The 16,175-nt window shown below is 46.1% G+C and overlaps 1 protein-coding gene across 1 annotated transcript in view; it reads left to right on the forward strand.

Moving 5' to 3' along the window:
- The first annotated feature begins 1,315 nt into the window (after positions 1-1,315).
- LOC139233870 (gap junction gamma-1 protein-like) overlaps positions 1,316-16,175 on the forward strand; it is a 55,871-nt gene continuing 41,011 nt past the window's right edge. Inside the window, exon 1 of the mRNA XM_070864486.1 lies at positions 1,316-1,569. The gene's annotated coding sequence lies outside the window, so the exon portion shown is untranslated. The remainder of the gene's footprint in view (positions 1,570-16,175) is intronic.

Here is a 16,175-nt window from a genome sequence, read left to right on the forward strand (position 1 = left end):
TTCCACCCTTCAAGGCGTAGTTCCGAACCTGGAATATTAGGTCCTTCATTGAAACACCTGTGAACTCATCCCTTTTTGGCGTGGAAGCAAGTCATCCTCAATTTCGAGGGACTGCCTATGATGATGATTAAGAGTCAACCACATTGCTGACTGGTAGTGGTTTGGTACAACTGAGTGGCATTGCTGTGGGTCTATCGGCCAGACCGGGTAAGGGCGGCAGATTTCCTTCCCAAAAGGACATTAGTGAACCAGATGGGTTTTTATGGCAATCTGGTAGTTTTATGGTCACCTTTGCTGATACTAGCATTTCATTCCAGATTTATTTAATAAACTGAATTTAAATTCCCCAGCTGCCGTGGTGAATTTGAACTCCCATGGTTGAAAGTGTGCATTCCAACTCCACTCTTTCCCATTGAGAGTATTTTGTTCGGCAAACTGTACAATGTTTGATAATTCCACTGGGGCATGTGGAGTTTTGAAAAGGTCACATGATCGAGTGTCAGGTGATCAAACCTCCAGGGATCCTTCCAACCAGAGTTGGCAACCATGACAAGCAGTTCCTAATGTAAGCTCGAGGGACAGCACCTTATCTTTCGTTTAGGCACATTACAGCCTTCTGGACTCAACATCGAGCTCAACAATTTCAGACCATAACCTCTGCCCATATTTTGCGCCCTTTCCTCCTTTTTTTTTTTAACCCCCCCCCCCCCCCCCCCCCCGATCTTATGTATTTTTTTCTCTCTGTCTCCCATGGCAGCTGGTAACTATTCTGCCATTCATACCCTATCTAGACTAATCTTTTTCTAACTTCTGCCATTACCGTCGCAAGTTGGTCCATCATCCCTTTTGTTTCTCTAATCTCTCCTGTCTTCCACCCCATCACAGACCTTCCATTTTATACTTTCCTCCGCTCCCCCTTTCAGTGCTCTGCTAGAATCTGTTCATTTCGAACATTCGCCAGTTCTGAAGGGTCGTCGACCTGAAACGTTAACTCTGTTTCTCTCTCCACAGATGCTGCCTGACCCGTTGAGATTTCCAGCATTTCCTGTTTGTATTTTAGTACCGAACGTGTAACGCTTCTGCTGCTACGGGATCACACTATCCAGCCCCAGGTGTAAGATGCTTTCCTTGCCAATATAACCAAGGAAAACTAGGGGGAATCGCTCCAGATCCCATTTGTCCATGACAGGATTTATCTGTCTCTTAGTTGCTGCAGTCTGGTCTCGCATTCACACAAATTCACAGAAGGCAGGGGGGGGGGGCACTTATTACTTTAACCTCAGCCAGATCTGAGCAGTTATGTGGGTGGTAGCAGTCCTCATCTGTCTCTGCTACCACCTCGGGCTTGGGGCATTCAGCAGTAGCCACTTCACAGCCTGACATACTGCTGTTGAAGTATATACACATTTCTGAACATTTGCTGCAGATAAGTAGGCAAACAGCTTCGCCACTAACAGGCTGTAACTGATTTTGGCAGGACATTGGATGTTAAGGAGCCTTGTCTGGAATTCCTGATGGCGTGAGCCCCAAATAGCTTGGCAGCAAATTGATGGAGAGGAACTACCAAAGGTAAGATTGACTTGAGGTATTATGCAGCAAGACTGTTTATTTTGACCAAACTGTAATCATAGTGGCACACTCGTATGCCTCTAAAAACAGCATAAAGCTAGACATTATTAGTACTGAAATAAAGAGAGACTTCATTTATATAGCACCTTTCACGACCACCTGACGCCTCAAAGCACTTTACAGCCAATGAAGTACTTTTGGATTGCAATCACTGTTGTAATGTGGGAAACGTGGCAGCCAATTTGCGCATAGTAAGCTCCCACAAAAAGCAACGTAATAATGACCAGATAATCTGTTTTTTTTAATGTTGATTGAGGGATAAATATTGGCCAGGACACCGGGGATAACTCCCCTGCTCTTCTTTGAAGTAGTGCCATGCGACCTTTTACGTCCACCTGAGTGCAGACAGGGTCTCGGTTTAATGTTTCATCCAAAAGACGGCATGTCCGACAGTGCAGCACTCCCTCCGTACTAGTGCCAGCCTAGATTTTTATGTTCAAGTCTCTGGAGCGGGACTTGACCTTCTGACTCAGAGGCGAGTATGCTGCCCACTGAGCCACAGCTGACACTACAACCGACAGTATAACTGCACAGGATTTTTATTGTGTTGTGAAAATTAAGAGTTGTTGAATTGTTTTGCTGCTCCAGGTGATCCAGTAATTCAGGTAGTTGCCATTTTGAGCTGTACCTGTGCTGGATTCCGAAAGCTCAGGTTTTATTTTGAATTATTTGTAATATGCCCCACTTTCTTGTGTGTAGGTTAGATGGAAGGATATTAAAAAGAGGAGAATTTACTTGTAAGTTCTTTGTTTTTTTTCAAACATGCCTGTGTTTAACCATTGGTGGCTGTGCCTTCAGCTGCCTGGGCCCTAAGCTCTGGTACTCCCTCCCTAAACCTCTGCCTCTCTATCTCTCTTTCTTCCTTTAAGACGCTCCTTAAACCCACCTTGTTGACCAAGCTTTTGGTCATCGGCTGTAATTTCTTATTCTGTGGCTCAGTGTCAAATTATTTTTTTTGTCTTATAACACTGCTGTGAAGCACCTTGGGACATTTTACTACATTAAAGGCGCTTTATAAATACAAGTTGTTGTTGTTAGTTCCATTACCTTTTCAGTGAACACTGAGGGCCTGCACACTTCGTGAATCTCCGAGCATGCCCGAATTTAGTTTCATGTATTGGGCTACTGGGAATCCCAACAATTCAAAAACCCTTTTTTTTTAGGCAAAATAAATAACCTATTTTATTTCCATTGGGCTCAAGACTTCTGTTTTTTCCATGAATCCTAATGCTTTTATTTTGTATTCTGTGATCCGTGTTTTCTGCGTTACTATCCAGCTCCCTACTTTTATCTCTAAATGTTTTCCAAAAAGTGGCCGTTTAACTTTTTTTCCTCCCACACTCGTGCTATTTTGAGCATTTCCCAACCTCTACCAGTAAAGAAAAAATAACTTGCGTTTATCTTGTCTCTTCTTAGGCAGTCCCTCGGAGTCGAGGATGACTTGCTTCTGCACTAAAGAGAGTTCTCAGGTGACCGATGAGTCCAATGCTGGACCTACGGTCTCTGTCACAGGTGGGGCAGGCGGTGGTTGGAGGGACGGGTGGGTGGGGTGCTTGAGTTGCCGTGCACTCCTTTCGCTGTTTGCGTTTGGCTTCCGTGTGCTCCCGCCAAAGAGACTCAAGGTGTTCGGCGCCTTCCCGGATGCTTCTCCACTTTGGGCGGTCTTGGGCCAGGGATTCCCAGGTGTCGGTGGGGATGTTGCACTTTATCAAGGAGGCTTTGAGGGTGTCCTTCAAATGTTTCCTCTGCCCACCTGGGGCTCGCTTGCTGTGTCGGAGCTCTGAGTAGAGCACTTGCTTTGGGTGTCTAGTATTGGGCATGCAGACAATGTGGCCCATCCATCGGAGCTGATCGAGTGTGGTCAGTGCTTCGATGCTGGGGATGTTGGCCTGAGCGAGAGCACTGACATCGGTGCGCCTATCCTGCCAATGGATTTGCAGGATCTTGCGGAAACAGCACTGATGGTACTTCTCTAGTGCATTGAGGTGCCTGCTATACATAGTCCACATCCCTGAAGCATATAGGAGGGCAGGTATCACCGCTGCTCTGTAGACCATGAGCTTGGTGCCGGGTTTGAGGCCCTGTTCTTCAAACACTCTCTAACTCAGGCAACCGAAGTCTGCACTGGCACACCTGAAGGCGGTGTTGGACTTTGTCATCGGCATCTGCTCTTGTTGACAGTAGGCTCCTGAGGTATGGAAAATGGTCCACGTTGTCCAAGTCCTCGTCATGGATCTTGATAATCGGGGAGCAGTACTGTGCGGCAGGGGCAGGTTCGTAGAGAACCTTTGTCTTACGGATGTTTAGTGTAAGGCCCGGGCTCTCGCATGCTTCAGTGAAGGTGTTGACAATGGTTTGGAGTTCGACCTCCGAGTGTGCGCAAACGCAAATGACGTCAGCATACTGTAATTCAATGACCGAGGATGGGATGACCTTGATCTGGACTGGAGGTGATGGAGGTTGAACAGTTTCCCGTTTGTTCTGTAGATCAACTCCACTCCACCGGGGAGCTTATTGAGGGTGAGATGGAGCATTGCAGCAAGGAAGATGGAGTATTTGACAGCTTGAGTGCTGAAGAATCTTTACAGTAGCATCCTCTTACTGCATTTTCATTTCTATATTAGAGTTGGCAAATTGTTACATTGAGTTACAGCGGCCCAACTGGCCTATGCCACCGTTTATTCTCCACACCAGCCTCCTCCCACCTTTCTTCACCTCACATTATCAACATATCCTATTCTTTTCTTCCTCATGCGTATATCTAGCTTCCCCTTGAATGCATCTATGCTATTTTCCTCATCTACACCTTATGGTAGCAGGTTCCACATTCTAACCACTCTCTGCGCAAAGAAGTTTCTCCTGAATTCCCGATTGGGTTTATTAGTGACTATCTTATATTTACGACCTCTAGTTTTTTACTCCCTCACAAGTGGAAACATTTTCTCCATATTTACCCTTTCATTATCTGAAAGACCTCTATCAGGTCACTCCACAGCCCCAGCCCATTCAATCTTTCCTGATCGTTGTATTCTCTCCGTTCTGGTATCATCCTTGTAAATCTTCTTTGCACCTTCCCCAGTGCCTCTATACCCTTTTTATTTACGAAAGGATATACTTGCTTTGGAGGCATTTCAGAGAAGGTTCACTAGGTTGATTCCGGGGATGAGGGGGTTGACTTGAGGTTGGGCCTCTACTCATTGGAATTCAGAAGAATGAGAGGTGATCTTAGCGAAACGTATAAGTTTATGATGGAGCTTGACAAGGTGGATGCAGAGAGGATGTTTCCACTGATTGGGGAGACTAGAACTAGAGGGCATGATCTTAGAATAAGGGGTTGCCCATTTAAAACTGAGATGAGAAGAAATTTCTTCTGAGGGTTGTAAATCTGTGGAATTTGCTGCCTCAGAGAGCTGTGGAAGCTGGGACATTGAATAAATTTAAGACAGAAATAGACAGTTTCTTAAACAATAAGGGGTTATGGGGAGCGAGCAGGGAAGTGGAGCTGAGTCCATGATCAGATCAGCCATGATCTTATTGAATGGCGGAACAGGCTCGAGGGGCCGTATGGCTGACTCCTGTTCCTATTTCTTATGTTTGTATGTTATTATAATATGGTGACTAGAACTGTGTGCATTATTCCAAGTGGGACTGCAGCAGCCATATTATCAAAATGGATTGTGATGACTGTATTCAGGATTAAAGAGCAGTGATTTCCCTCTGACAAGTAACCCTTTCCTTTTTCGTCCTCCTAACCTGTAGCTGAAATTGTAATCCCAGAATAATGAAAAGGCTTCCAATCTGTAGCATTCTGAGCTAGTTCTTCACAAGTGTTAAATCATTGAAAAGCTACTTTAAAAAAGGATATAGAGAGTTAAGACAAAAGGAAAGTTGAAAAAGAAGTGCTTGGCTTGTCTTTAATTAAAACATAGGATGAGAAAGAGAGAGAAAATGCTGTAGTTTGATCATTTGGGGCAAGGAGACACATTCTAGTCCACCACAGCTTTGCATAAGGAAGGGACATTTCGAGCTCCATATCGGCAGCAGAAGCTTGTGGCCCATAAGTGACCATTTAAAAACAAAGAAAAAGCAATTATTGAAAATTCTCCATGGGGTTCGGTAGTGCAGTGATTACATGACTGGACCAGTAATCTAGAGGACACAAGTACAAATCCCAAAATGGAAGTTTAAGAATTTGACATCAGTTTTGAAAACCTGTAAATAGTCATTTAAACTGTCAGATTGGCATTAAAAAATTCAACGAGTTCACCAATGTCCTTTTTAGGGCAGGAAACCTGGTGTCCTTACACATGTTTGGGGACTTAAGCACAAAAATCTAGGCTGACCCTCCAGTGCAGTGCCGAAGGAGTGCTGCACTGTTAGAGGTGCCTTCTTTCGGATGAGACATTAAACCGAGGCCCCGTCTGCCCACTCAGGTGGATGTAAAAGATCCCATAGCACTATTTTGAAGAAGAGCAGGGGAGTTATCCCCGGTGTCCTAGCCAATATTTATCCCTCAATCAACATAAGAAAAACAGATTATCTGGTCATTATCACATTGCTGTTTGCAGGAGCTTGCTTGTGCACAAATTGGCTGCCGCGTTTCCCACATTACAACAGTGACTACACTCCAAAAGTACTTCATTGGCTGTAAAGTGCTTTGAGACATCCGATGGTCGTAAAATGCGCTATATAAATCCAGTCTTTTTTTTATATGTGACTGCAGTCTCACCCCAACGTGGTTGACTCTTAACTGCCCTCTGAAGTGACCTAGCAAGCCACTCAGTTGTATCTATATGAAGAAGATGGCCCACCACTTTCTCAGGGCAACTGGGTATGGGCAATATGTATTGCCAGCAATGCTCCACACCTTGAGAATGAATATTTTTTTTAACTCTGGAAATACTACTGGTGACTTAATGACAACAAACTTTGGTTATACTGTAACATTGCGTCCATCTCTGAAAAACTTTCTCAAGAAATTTGAGTACGCCACAAGCTGTCTCAAGAAGCAATTATATAAATAGAAAGTTAACATAATATTTTGTAACACTAACTTATGTGTAAATAAATCCCTGCAGTTACGGAAAGTGATAATTCACAATGTCATATGGTCACTCATGGCAAGAATTGAGACTATAGAAGATGAGCAGGGCTCAACTAGTGTTACACAAACTTCCAAGAAATATAGTTATACACTATAGCAAGATTAATCCTGGGGGGATTGTCCTATGAGCAGAGAATGAGTAGACTAGACAAATTCTCTAGAGTTTAGAAGAATGAGAGGTGATCTCATTGAAACATACAAAGTTCTTACAGGGTAGATGCAGGGAGGACATTTCCCCGGGCTGGGGAGTCTAGAACCAGGGGTCACAGTCTCAGGATAAGGGGTCAGCCATTCAGGACTGAGATGAGGAGAAAGTTCTTCACTCAGAGGGTGGTGAATCTTTGGAATTCTCTACCCCAGGATGCTGTGGAGGCTCAGCCGTTGAGTATATTCAAGACAGAGAGATAGATAGATTTTAGGATATGAAGGGAATCAAGGGATATGGGGATAATGCAAGAAAGTGGAGTTGAGGTAGAAGATCAGCTATGATATTGAATGGTGGACCAAGCTCAAGGAGCTGAATGGCCTACTCCTCCTATTTCTTATGTTCTTGTATGGTGAAAGGGGAATGTGTGAGTGTTGTACTGTATTTTTAGTTTTTGTGTGGATTATGCCAAGTTTGTGTGGGGCGACTGAATCCCCAAATTATATCAATAACCCACATCACTCATTCTTTGTTACCACTACCTTTATAATAATACATTAGCCAACTGTGCCCATTTCCACTGAAAATAGCCAATAATACCGCAAATTTCAAATGTAGTGTAATGTAAACCTTGTGCTGCTCATCCTCCTATACTTCCTGCTAGGATGAGCTGGTGCCAGAAGTGGGTCAATCATTCAACCCTTTTAAGGAGGCTGCGTGCTTTTATTTTTAACCTGTGTTGGCCTAGTTTCCCAGGCCTCGGGAAACCCAACAGGTAAACGGAGGTGAGAAGGGCTGGATCCATAGGGTAAGTGCCTTTACAGCACTGCTTGTAGGCCAGGAGGAGTGAGAGTGTTTCCCCCTGGCCCAACAAGCAAACCCTGTAACCACCCTCCCACCCCCACAATGTTCCACCCGAGCCCCCATCACCAACGCACCCTCCCCTCGATCTCTCCCCAAACCTCCTCCGATCTCTCCCCAATCTCCAATCCGCCCCCACCATGATCCTCAATCGCTGACTCACTCCCAAACCACCCTGTACCCCACTCCTGCACCCTCTCCACCCCCAACAATCACAAATTTTACCTGATCATCGGCTGCCGCCTTTCATGGAGCGTTCCCCGCTCGACAGGCAGCCAATCAGGCTGGCTTCCGGCAGGAAATCTAGTTTAAAAAAAATATGCATATGGCAATCGGGGGAAATCCACCCTTTCGAGTTTCGCGACCATAAATCCTTACCCCCCGTCCCCCCCCGCCCCCATCCCCAGCTCCAAAATATTGGGGCCAATGTCTTTGTTCCTTTTTCCACCTAAGCATTTTGCAAATGGGGAAAACTCATCAGTCTCTTGTGGAAGACAACACATACAAAATTAGACGGAAGGCTTGAAGAAGAATACTTGGATTTATATAGCGCCTTTCACGGCAATCGGACGTCTCAAAGCGCTTTACAGCCAATGAAGTATTTAGGAAGTGTAGTCACTGTTGTAATGTGGGAAACGCGGCAGCCAATTTGCGCACAGCAAGCTCCCACAAACAGAAATGTGATAATGACCAGATAATCTGTTTTTGTTATGTTCATTGAGGGATAAATATTGGCCAGGACACCAGGGATAACTCCTTTGCTGTTCTTCGAAATAGTGTCATGTAATCTTTTACTTCCACCTGAGAGAGCAGATGGGGCCTCGGTCTAACGTCTCATCCGAAGCTTGTGTCGCTAAGTCCCTCCCTCCATGAGCTGCCCCTCTACTGTATTATAGGTATAACTTTTTGTGGTATAAGAACATAAGAAATAGGAGCAGGAGTCGGCCATTTGGCCCCCTGAGCCTGCTCTGCCATTCAATAAGATCATGGACTCAGCTCCACTTCTCCACCCGCTCCTGATAACCCTTTATTCCCTTATCGCTCAAAAATTTGTCTATTTCCACCTTAAATATATTCAAAGACCCAGCCTCCACAGCTCTCTGGGGCAGAGAATTCCATAGATTTACAACCCTCAGAGAAGAAATTTCTCCTCATCTCAGTTTTAAATGGGTGGCCCCTTATTCTGAGACTATGTCCCCTAGTTTTAGTTTCCTCTGAGTGGAAATATCCTTTCTGCATCCACCTTGTCGAGCCCCCTCATGATATTATGTTTTGATAAAATCATCTCTCATTCTTCTGAACTCCAATGAGTATAGGCCCAACCTACTCAACCTATCTCCATAAGTCTTTCTGCCGAAGTTGATAATCTCTCATTAACCTGTCTATATCCCTTTGCAGATTTTTTGTGTCCTCTTCACAACTTGCTTTCCCACCCATCTTTGTATCATCAGCAAACTTGGCTATATTACACTCGGTCCCTTCATCCAAGTCATTAATATAGATTATAAATAATTCAAGCTCCAGCACCGATCCCTGCGGCACCCCACTAGTTACTGTTTGCCAACTGGAAAATGACCCATTTATCCCGACTCTCTGTTTTCTGTTAGTTAGCCAATCCTCTATCCATGCTAATATATTACCCCCAACCCCATGAACTTTTATCTTGAGCAGTAATCTTTTATGTGGCACCTTATCGAATGCCTTCTGGAAATCCAAATACACCACATCCACTGGTTGCCCCTTATCCACCCTGCTCGTTACATCCTCAAAGAACTCGAACAAATTTGTCAAACATGATCTCCCTTTCATAAAACCATGCTGACTCTGCTTGATTGAATCATGCTGTTCCAAATGTCTGGCTACTGCTTCCTTAATAATGGACTCCAGCATTTTCCCAACGGCAGATGTTAGGCTAACCGGTCTATAGTTTCCTGCTTTCTGTCTGCCTCCTTTTTTAAATATGATTTAAGTATGATTTATGTTGACCTATAACTTTGTCCTTTTGTCATTGTGCTTTGTGAGTCAATCTGGGGCCTTCCTTTCCCTGGTTGAATGTCTCGGTGCAAATGCTGGTTTTTGTGAGTCGTTTGTTAGGCCCTCGCTGTGCAGCTGGCCTTGCTGGGCTGCCTGGCGTAGTGAATCCTGCTGGACTGCTGCGGTGATAGGTTCTGCTCCATGGTCAACTGCTGGTGTGTGTGTTGGAGGGTCAAAAAAGATAGTCTATTGTGGGTTGCTCTGGATAGTCCGTGAATCTGAGTTTGGTTTGGTCCAAGTGCTTCCTGTAGGTGAGTCCATTTGAAAGTTTGACCAGAAGCACCCTACTCCCCTCTTGGGCCATGACAGTGCTGGGAAGCCACTTGGGACCTTGTCCATCCTTCAACACAAATACAGGATCATTAATCTCGATTTTGCGTGACGCATTTATGCGATCATGATATGTATTCTGTTGAAGCCGCTTGCTCTCTACCTGTTCATGTAGCTCAGGGTGAACTGACGAGAGCCTTGTCTTAAGTGCCCTTTTCATGAGCAGTTCAGCAGGGGGAACCCCAGTGAGCGAGTGGGTTCTTGTGCAGTAACGAAGCAGGACTCGGGATAGGCGAGTCTGCAGTGAGCCTTCAGTTACCCTCTTCAAGCTCTGCTTGATTGTTTGCACTGCTCTCTCTGCCTGACCATTGGACGCTGGTTTAAACGGGGCAGATGTACATGTTTGATCCCATTACGGGTCATGAACTCTTTGAACTCGGCATTGGTGAAGCACGGCCCATTGTCAATCACAAGGACATCAGGCAGGCTGTGCATGGCAAACATGGCCCGCAGGCTTTCATTTGGAGTACGCATCTACAACCACTGGGAACATTTTTCCCAAGAACGGGCCTGCATAGTCGTCATGGACCCTAGACTGTGGTTTGGAGGGCCAAGGCCATAAACTTAGTGGCGCCTCCCTGGGTGCATTGCTTAACTGTGAACATATGTTACATTTGTGCACGCAGGACTCTAAGTCTGCATCGATACCAGGCCACCACACGTGGGATCTGGCTATCGCTTTCATCATTACAATACCTGGGTGGGTACTGTGGCGATCACTAATGAAAGTGTCCCTGCCCTTTTTGGGTACCCGATTACCCCATAGGAGGCAGTCTGCCTGTGTAGACATTTCATCTCTGTACCGCTGGTACATCTTTATTTCTTCCTGCATTTCTAACGGGACACTAGACCAACTCCCGTGGAGCACAGTTTTTTACTAAGGACAGTAAGGGGTCCTGGCTTGTCCAGGTTCTAATCTGTCAGGCGGTAACAGGTGATTGCTCACTCTTGAATGCTTCCATTACCATAACTAAATCTGCGGGCTGTGCCATCTCCACCCCTGTGGTGGGCAATGGCAGCCTACTGAGAGCATCGGCACAGTTTTCTGTGGCAGATGCCATAGTTGTATGCGGACAACGTGAGCGCCCATCTCTGGATGTGGACCGATGCATTCGTATTTATCCCCTTACTTTCAGAAAAGAGGGATATCAGTGGCTTATGGTCGGTTTCCAATTCAAGTTTGAGCCCAAACAGATATTGCTGCATTTTCTTTACCCCATAGACGCATGCTAACACTTCTTTTTCAATCATGCTGTGGGCCCTTACAACCTTAGACAGACTTCTGGATGCATAAGCAACCGGTTGCAATTTCCCAGATTCATTAGCTTGTTGCAATACACATCCGACCCCATATGACGACGCATCACATGCTAGTACCAAACGTTTACATGGATCATACAACACAAGCAAATTGTTTGAGCATAACAGTTTTCTAGCTTTTACAAAGGCATTTTCTTGGCTTTTACCCCATACCCATTCATCTCCTTTATGCAATAAAGAGTGCAGTGGTTCCAACAGTGTGCTAAGACCCGGTAAGAAGTTACCAAAATAGTTCAGGAATCCGAGAAACGACTGCAGCTCCGTCACGTTCTGTGGTCTCGGTGCTTTCTTGATTGCCTCTGTCTTCGAATCGCTGGCCCTGATCCCGTCCACCTCAGTAACTCCACTTCAAGCACCAGGAAAACACACTTCAAGCATTTTAACCTGAGTCTCATGTGATTAAGCCGACTAAGAACCTCCTCCAGGTTCTGCAGATGCTCGACGGTGTCCTGACCTGTAACCAAGCTGTCGTCCTGGAAGACCACGGTGCACGGGACTGACTTCAGCAAGCTTTCCATGTTCCTCTGGAATATTGCTGCGGCTGATCGAATCCCAAACGGGCATCTGTTGTAAATGAAGAGACCTTTGTGCATGTTGATGCAGTTGAGGCCCTTCGATGATTCCTCTAGCTCCTGCGTCATGTAGGCCGAGGTCAAGTCCAGCGTCCTGAATGTTTTTCCTCCCGCCAGCATCGCAAATAGGTCGTCTGCCTTTGGTAGTGGGTATTGATCCTGCAGGGAGAAATGATTGATAGTTACTTTATAATCACCACAGATTCTGACGGTGCCGTCTTCCTTGACGACTGGAACAATCGGACTGGCCCACTCGTTGAATTCGATCGGCGAAATGATGCCCTCTCGTTGCAGCCGGTCCAGCTCGACCTCCACTCTCTCATCATTTGGTACCGCTCTAGCCTTGTGATGGATGGGTCATGCCCCCAGAATCAGGTGGATCTGCACTTTTGCTCCATGGAACTTCCCGATGCCTGGTTCAAACAGCGAGGGGAACTTATTTAGGACCTAGGCACAAGAAGTGTCATCGATGGACGAGAGCGCTCGGACATCATTCCAGTTCCAGCGTATCTTTCCCAGCCAGCTCCTGATGAACAGCATGGGGCCATCGCCCGGTACCACCCAGAGTGGTAACTTGTGCACCGCTCCATCGTTGGAGACCTTTACAGTAGCACTGCCAATTACGGGAATCAGTTCCTTTGTGTACGTTCTCAGTTTAGTACGAATAGGAGTCAGGACTGGCCTTGAGGCCTTGCTGCACCACAATTTATCAAAAGTTTTTTTGCTCATTATGGATTGGCTTGCGCCCGTGCCCAGCTCCATTGACACCGGGAGTCCATTTAATTCAACCTTCAGCATTATTGGGGGACACTTTGTGGTAAATGTGTGCACCCCATATACCTCTGCCTTCTTGGTCTGAAGCTCTGGTTCATTGTGATCCACCGTGGATCTGTCCTCCTCTGCAACATGGTGATTTGCAGGATTAGCAGGGTTTGCAGCTCACCTGCACATACATTGGAGGTGTCCCATTGTTCCACAGCCCTTGCAAATGTATCCTTTGAAGCAGCATGAATGGAAACAATGATCACCCCTGCAACGCCAACAAGATGTTAATGGCCTTGCATTCACCACCCTTGATGGTGGACTCTGAGATATCTGTGGATGTGCAGCTGCAGGCATGTGAGGCCTGCCCTGTACGATACAATTCTAAAACAACATTACTTTGTTCACAGTACTTGCAGCACTCGTGTACTGAGATTTGTTTGGTATCGCCACTGGTGGCGATGAACGCCTGGGCTATCGCTATGACTTTACTCAAGGTTGGGGTCTCTACAGTCAAAGGTTTGCGAAGTATTACTTCATGGCCAATGCCAAGTACAAAGAAGTCCCTGAGCATATGCTCCAAGAGTCTTTCAAATTCGCAATGTCCTGCAAGGCGCCTTAGCTCGGCGACGTAGCTCACCACTTCCTGGCCTTCAGACCTCTTGTACGTGTTGAACCTGTACCTCGCCATCAGAACACTTTCCTTCGGGTTTAGATGCTCCCGGACCAGTGTGCACAAATCATCGTACAATCTCTCTGGATTTCGCTGGAGCAAGCAGATTTTGCATGAGGCCATACATTGGTGCCCCACAAACGGTGAGGAGGATCGCCCTTCGTTTGGCAGCGTTCGCTTCTCCTTCCAGCTCATTGGCCGTGAAGTATTGGTCGAGTCACTCCACGAAAGTTTCCTAATCATCTCCCTCCGAAAATTTCTCCAGGATGCCCACTGTTCTCTGCATGGTTGCGGTGGGGTTCGTCATCTGTATCTCGTCGCCAGTTAAGTATTGAATAAAGAGTTTGACCAGATACTGTGAGGTCTCCGTAAGGGAAGGTGTGACCGTAGTCCTTTATTACAGGTCTCCAGAGTGCCTCTCCAGCCTGTGAGGCCTCCTTATGTACAGCTGCTCCCAAGGAATTGTGGTATCCCTTGGGACTCCAGGGGATGAGCCCTCTGGTGGTTAAACAAGGTATTTACAGGTTTACATGTATAACAAGATTGATGCAGGTGGCCTTCCCAACTGTGTCGAGCTGGAGAAAGCACAAGCTGCGACAGCTCCAGACTCGGAGGGGAATGCTAAGCACCCCCTCCTTCTCTCCCAGGACTGGCCGGGGGAGGGGCGGGGCTGGGCCAAGGAGGTTAAATCCGCCGTGAACACGCCCACTTCTGGTGGGTTTGGGAGCGTGCAAATAACCTGCTCTCGCGGGGCGGGTCAGTGATTTTACTGGCCCAGAATTTACAGGGCTTTTGACGGCATACGTACACCGTTGTTCTGGAACTCCCTCCCTAAACCTCTCCGCCTCTCTACCTCTCTTTTCTCCTTGAAGCCGCTCCTTAAAACCCACCTCTTTGACCAAGCTTTTGGTCACCTGCCCTAATTTCTCCTTATGCGTCTCGGCGTCAAATTTTTTGTCTTGGAACACTCCTGTGAAGCACCACAACGTTAGAGGAGCTATATAAATACAAGTTGTTGTTGTTGTTGTTGTAAGTGCTATGAATGGCCCCACAAGTTCCGGGATACCGCATGCGATGGGCAGCTGCGAAAAACCCAGAACTTGCGATCTGTCAAGTTGTGCTTGGACAGATCCACCGCATCTGCGGTAAATGCACTTTTATTGCCGGAGAGTCAGGTATACCCGCTAAACCCTTGCGCCCGGTACAAGCAAGCATAAGGCCTTCTCTTACCAGTGTAAGGGTTACAATAAATGTTAAAATAACATTCACTTGCATTTAAAATTAGTTCGAATCAATTTTGTCCCTTTTTTAAAAATGTTTCAATTTTTTTGGAAAAAAATTTAATTTTTATTTTAAATATTTGCTGAAAGGGTATTTTGTTTAATTTTGAACCTGTGATAATTAATTTTTATTTCAGTGTTGGTGAAATTGTAATTTGTATTATGGGGATTCCGTACATAAATGGGAGCCCCATAAGCATAATGGGAATCGCCGTTTGTCTTTGGTTGGGCCAGCCAATGTGATCTCAGGGACGCTTGCGAGTCGCCTGCTCCCCCTGGGATATGTGGGCCTTTACGCTGGCCTCCGCCCGCAGGCCCAGGAGCGCGAGGGCCCGAAGCTCCAGAGACACCAGGTAGGTGCGGACTTTTCTTGTGGTTCAGAGGCATTCGCCACGGGAAGGCTCTGACCGTAATATCCAGGCCAAAATGTTAATAGGCTACACGCCTCAGATTTTCGCAGGATTTAACGGCTGCGGGTCCGGATTTCCCAGGGCTTGAGAAACCCGGCAGCAAAACGGAGGAGTGAATTGCTGGATCTAGCGGGTAAGTGCCTTTTCCTGCACTGCTTGTGGGCCAAGAGGAACGAGAATGCTATTCTCCGTCTCCCACGCTAACCTGCCACACTCGGCCAGTTTCCCCTCCCTGCAATCCGCTGACCCTCCCACCCCCCTCCCACCCTGGCGATCCCCTTCCCCCACATCTAATAATACCCTTTCAGCAAACATTTAAAATAAAAACTACAGTTTTTGCAAAAAAAATGTAAACATTTTTAAACGGGACAAAATTGATCTGAACTCATTTTAAATGCAAGTGAATGTTATTTTAACATTTATTGTAACCCTTACACTGGTAAAAGAAGGCCTTATATTCTGTTCATTCGTGTATTTTATGTAAAATAAGTTTCTTGGTTAAAAATCGTGCCTTATGCTGCAGTGCTTTTTTGTCCGCCTTCCTTTAAAAATAGGAGAACATGTGCGGCTATAGTAGCTGGTACATGCAACAAGGGTTCTAGGTTATAATTTCCTATATAATGCTGTTGTTTAATTAGATATCGGGCAGTAAAGGTGCACTCTGGGCTGTAGAGACTGTGAGGTGTACCTGTGGGAATGCCCAGTGACCCTGGACCCAAGGGTCTGTCTGGTATAAACTGAGTGCTCTTTCCCTGGTGTATTCCTTGTGATATTGTGTATCCTAATACACATTCTAATCCTCCTTCTAAATGCAACCCGAGTGGAAGAAGGAAGTGAGGTAGCTGGCTGCTGGATCTTCCCAGGAGGTTTCTGGGATAAGAGTGGATCCTGAGTTCTATTGGCAAGGTCTAATCCTGAAGGCACTATGCAGTGTTTAGAGATTTAGCGGGGTCAGGGGTGAGGGGCCTCCAGTTTTCAGTCTCTGTTATGCCGTGTGCTTCCTTGGCCTGCAATGAGAAGATTGTAATCAAAAATGGACTTGTTTCCTGTCATGT

Source organism: Pristiophorus japonicus, chromosome 21 (assembly GCF_044704955.1).
Source record: "Pristiophorus japonicus isolate sPriJap1 chromosome 21, sPriJap1.hap1, whole genome shotgun sequence".
Taxonomy (NCBI): Eukaryota; Metazoa; Chordata; class Chondrichthyes; family Pristiophoridae; genus Pristiophorus; species Pristiophorus japonicus.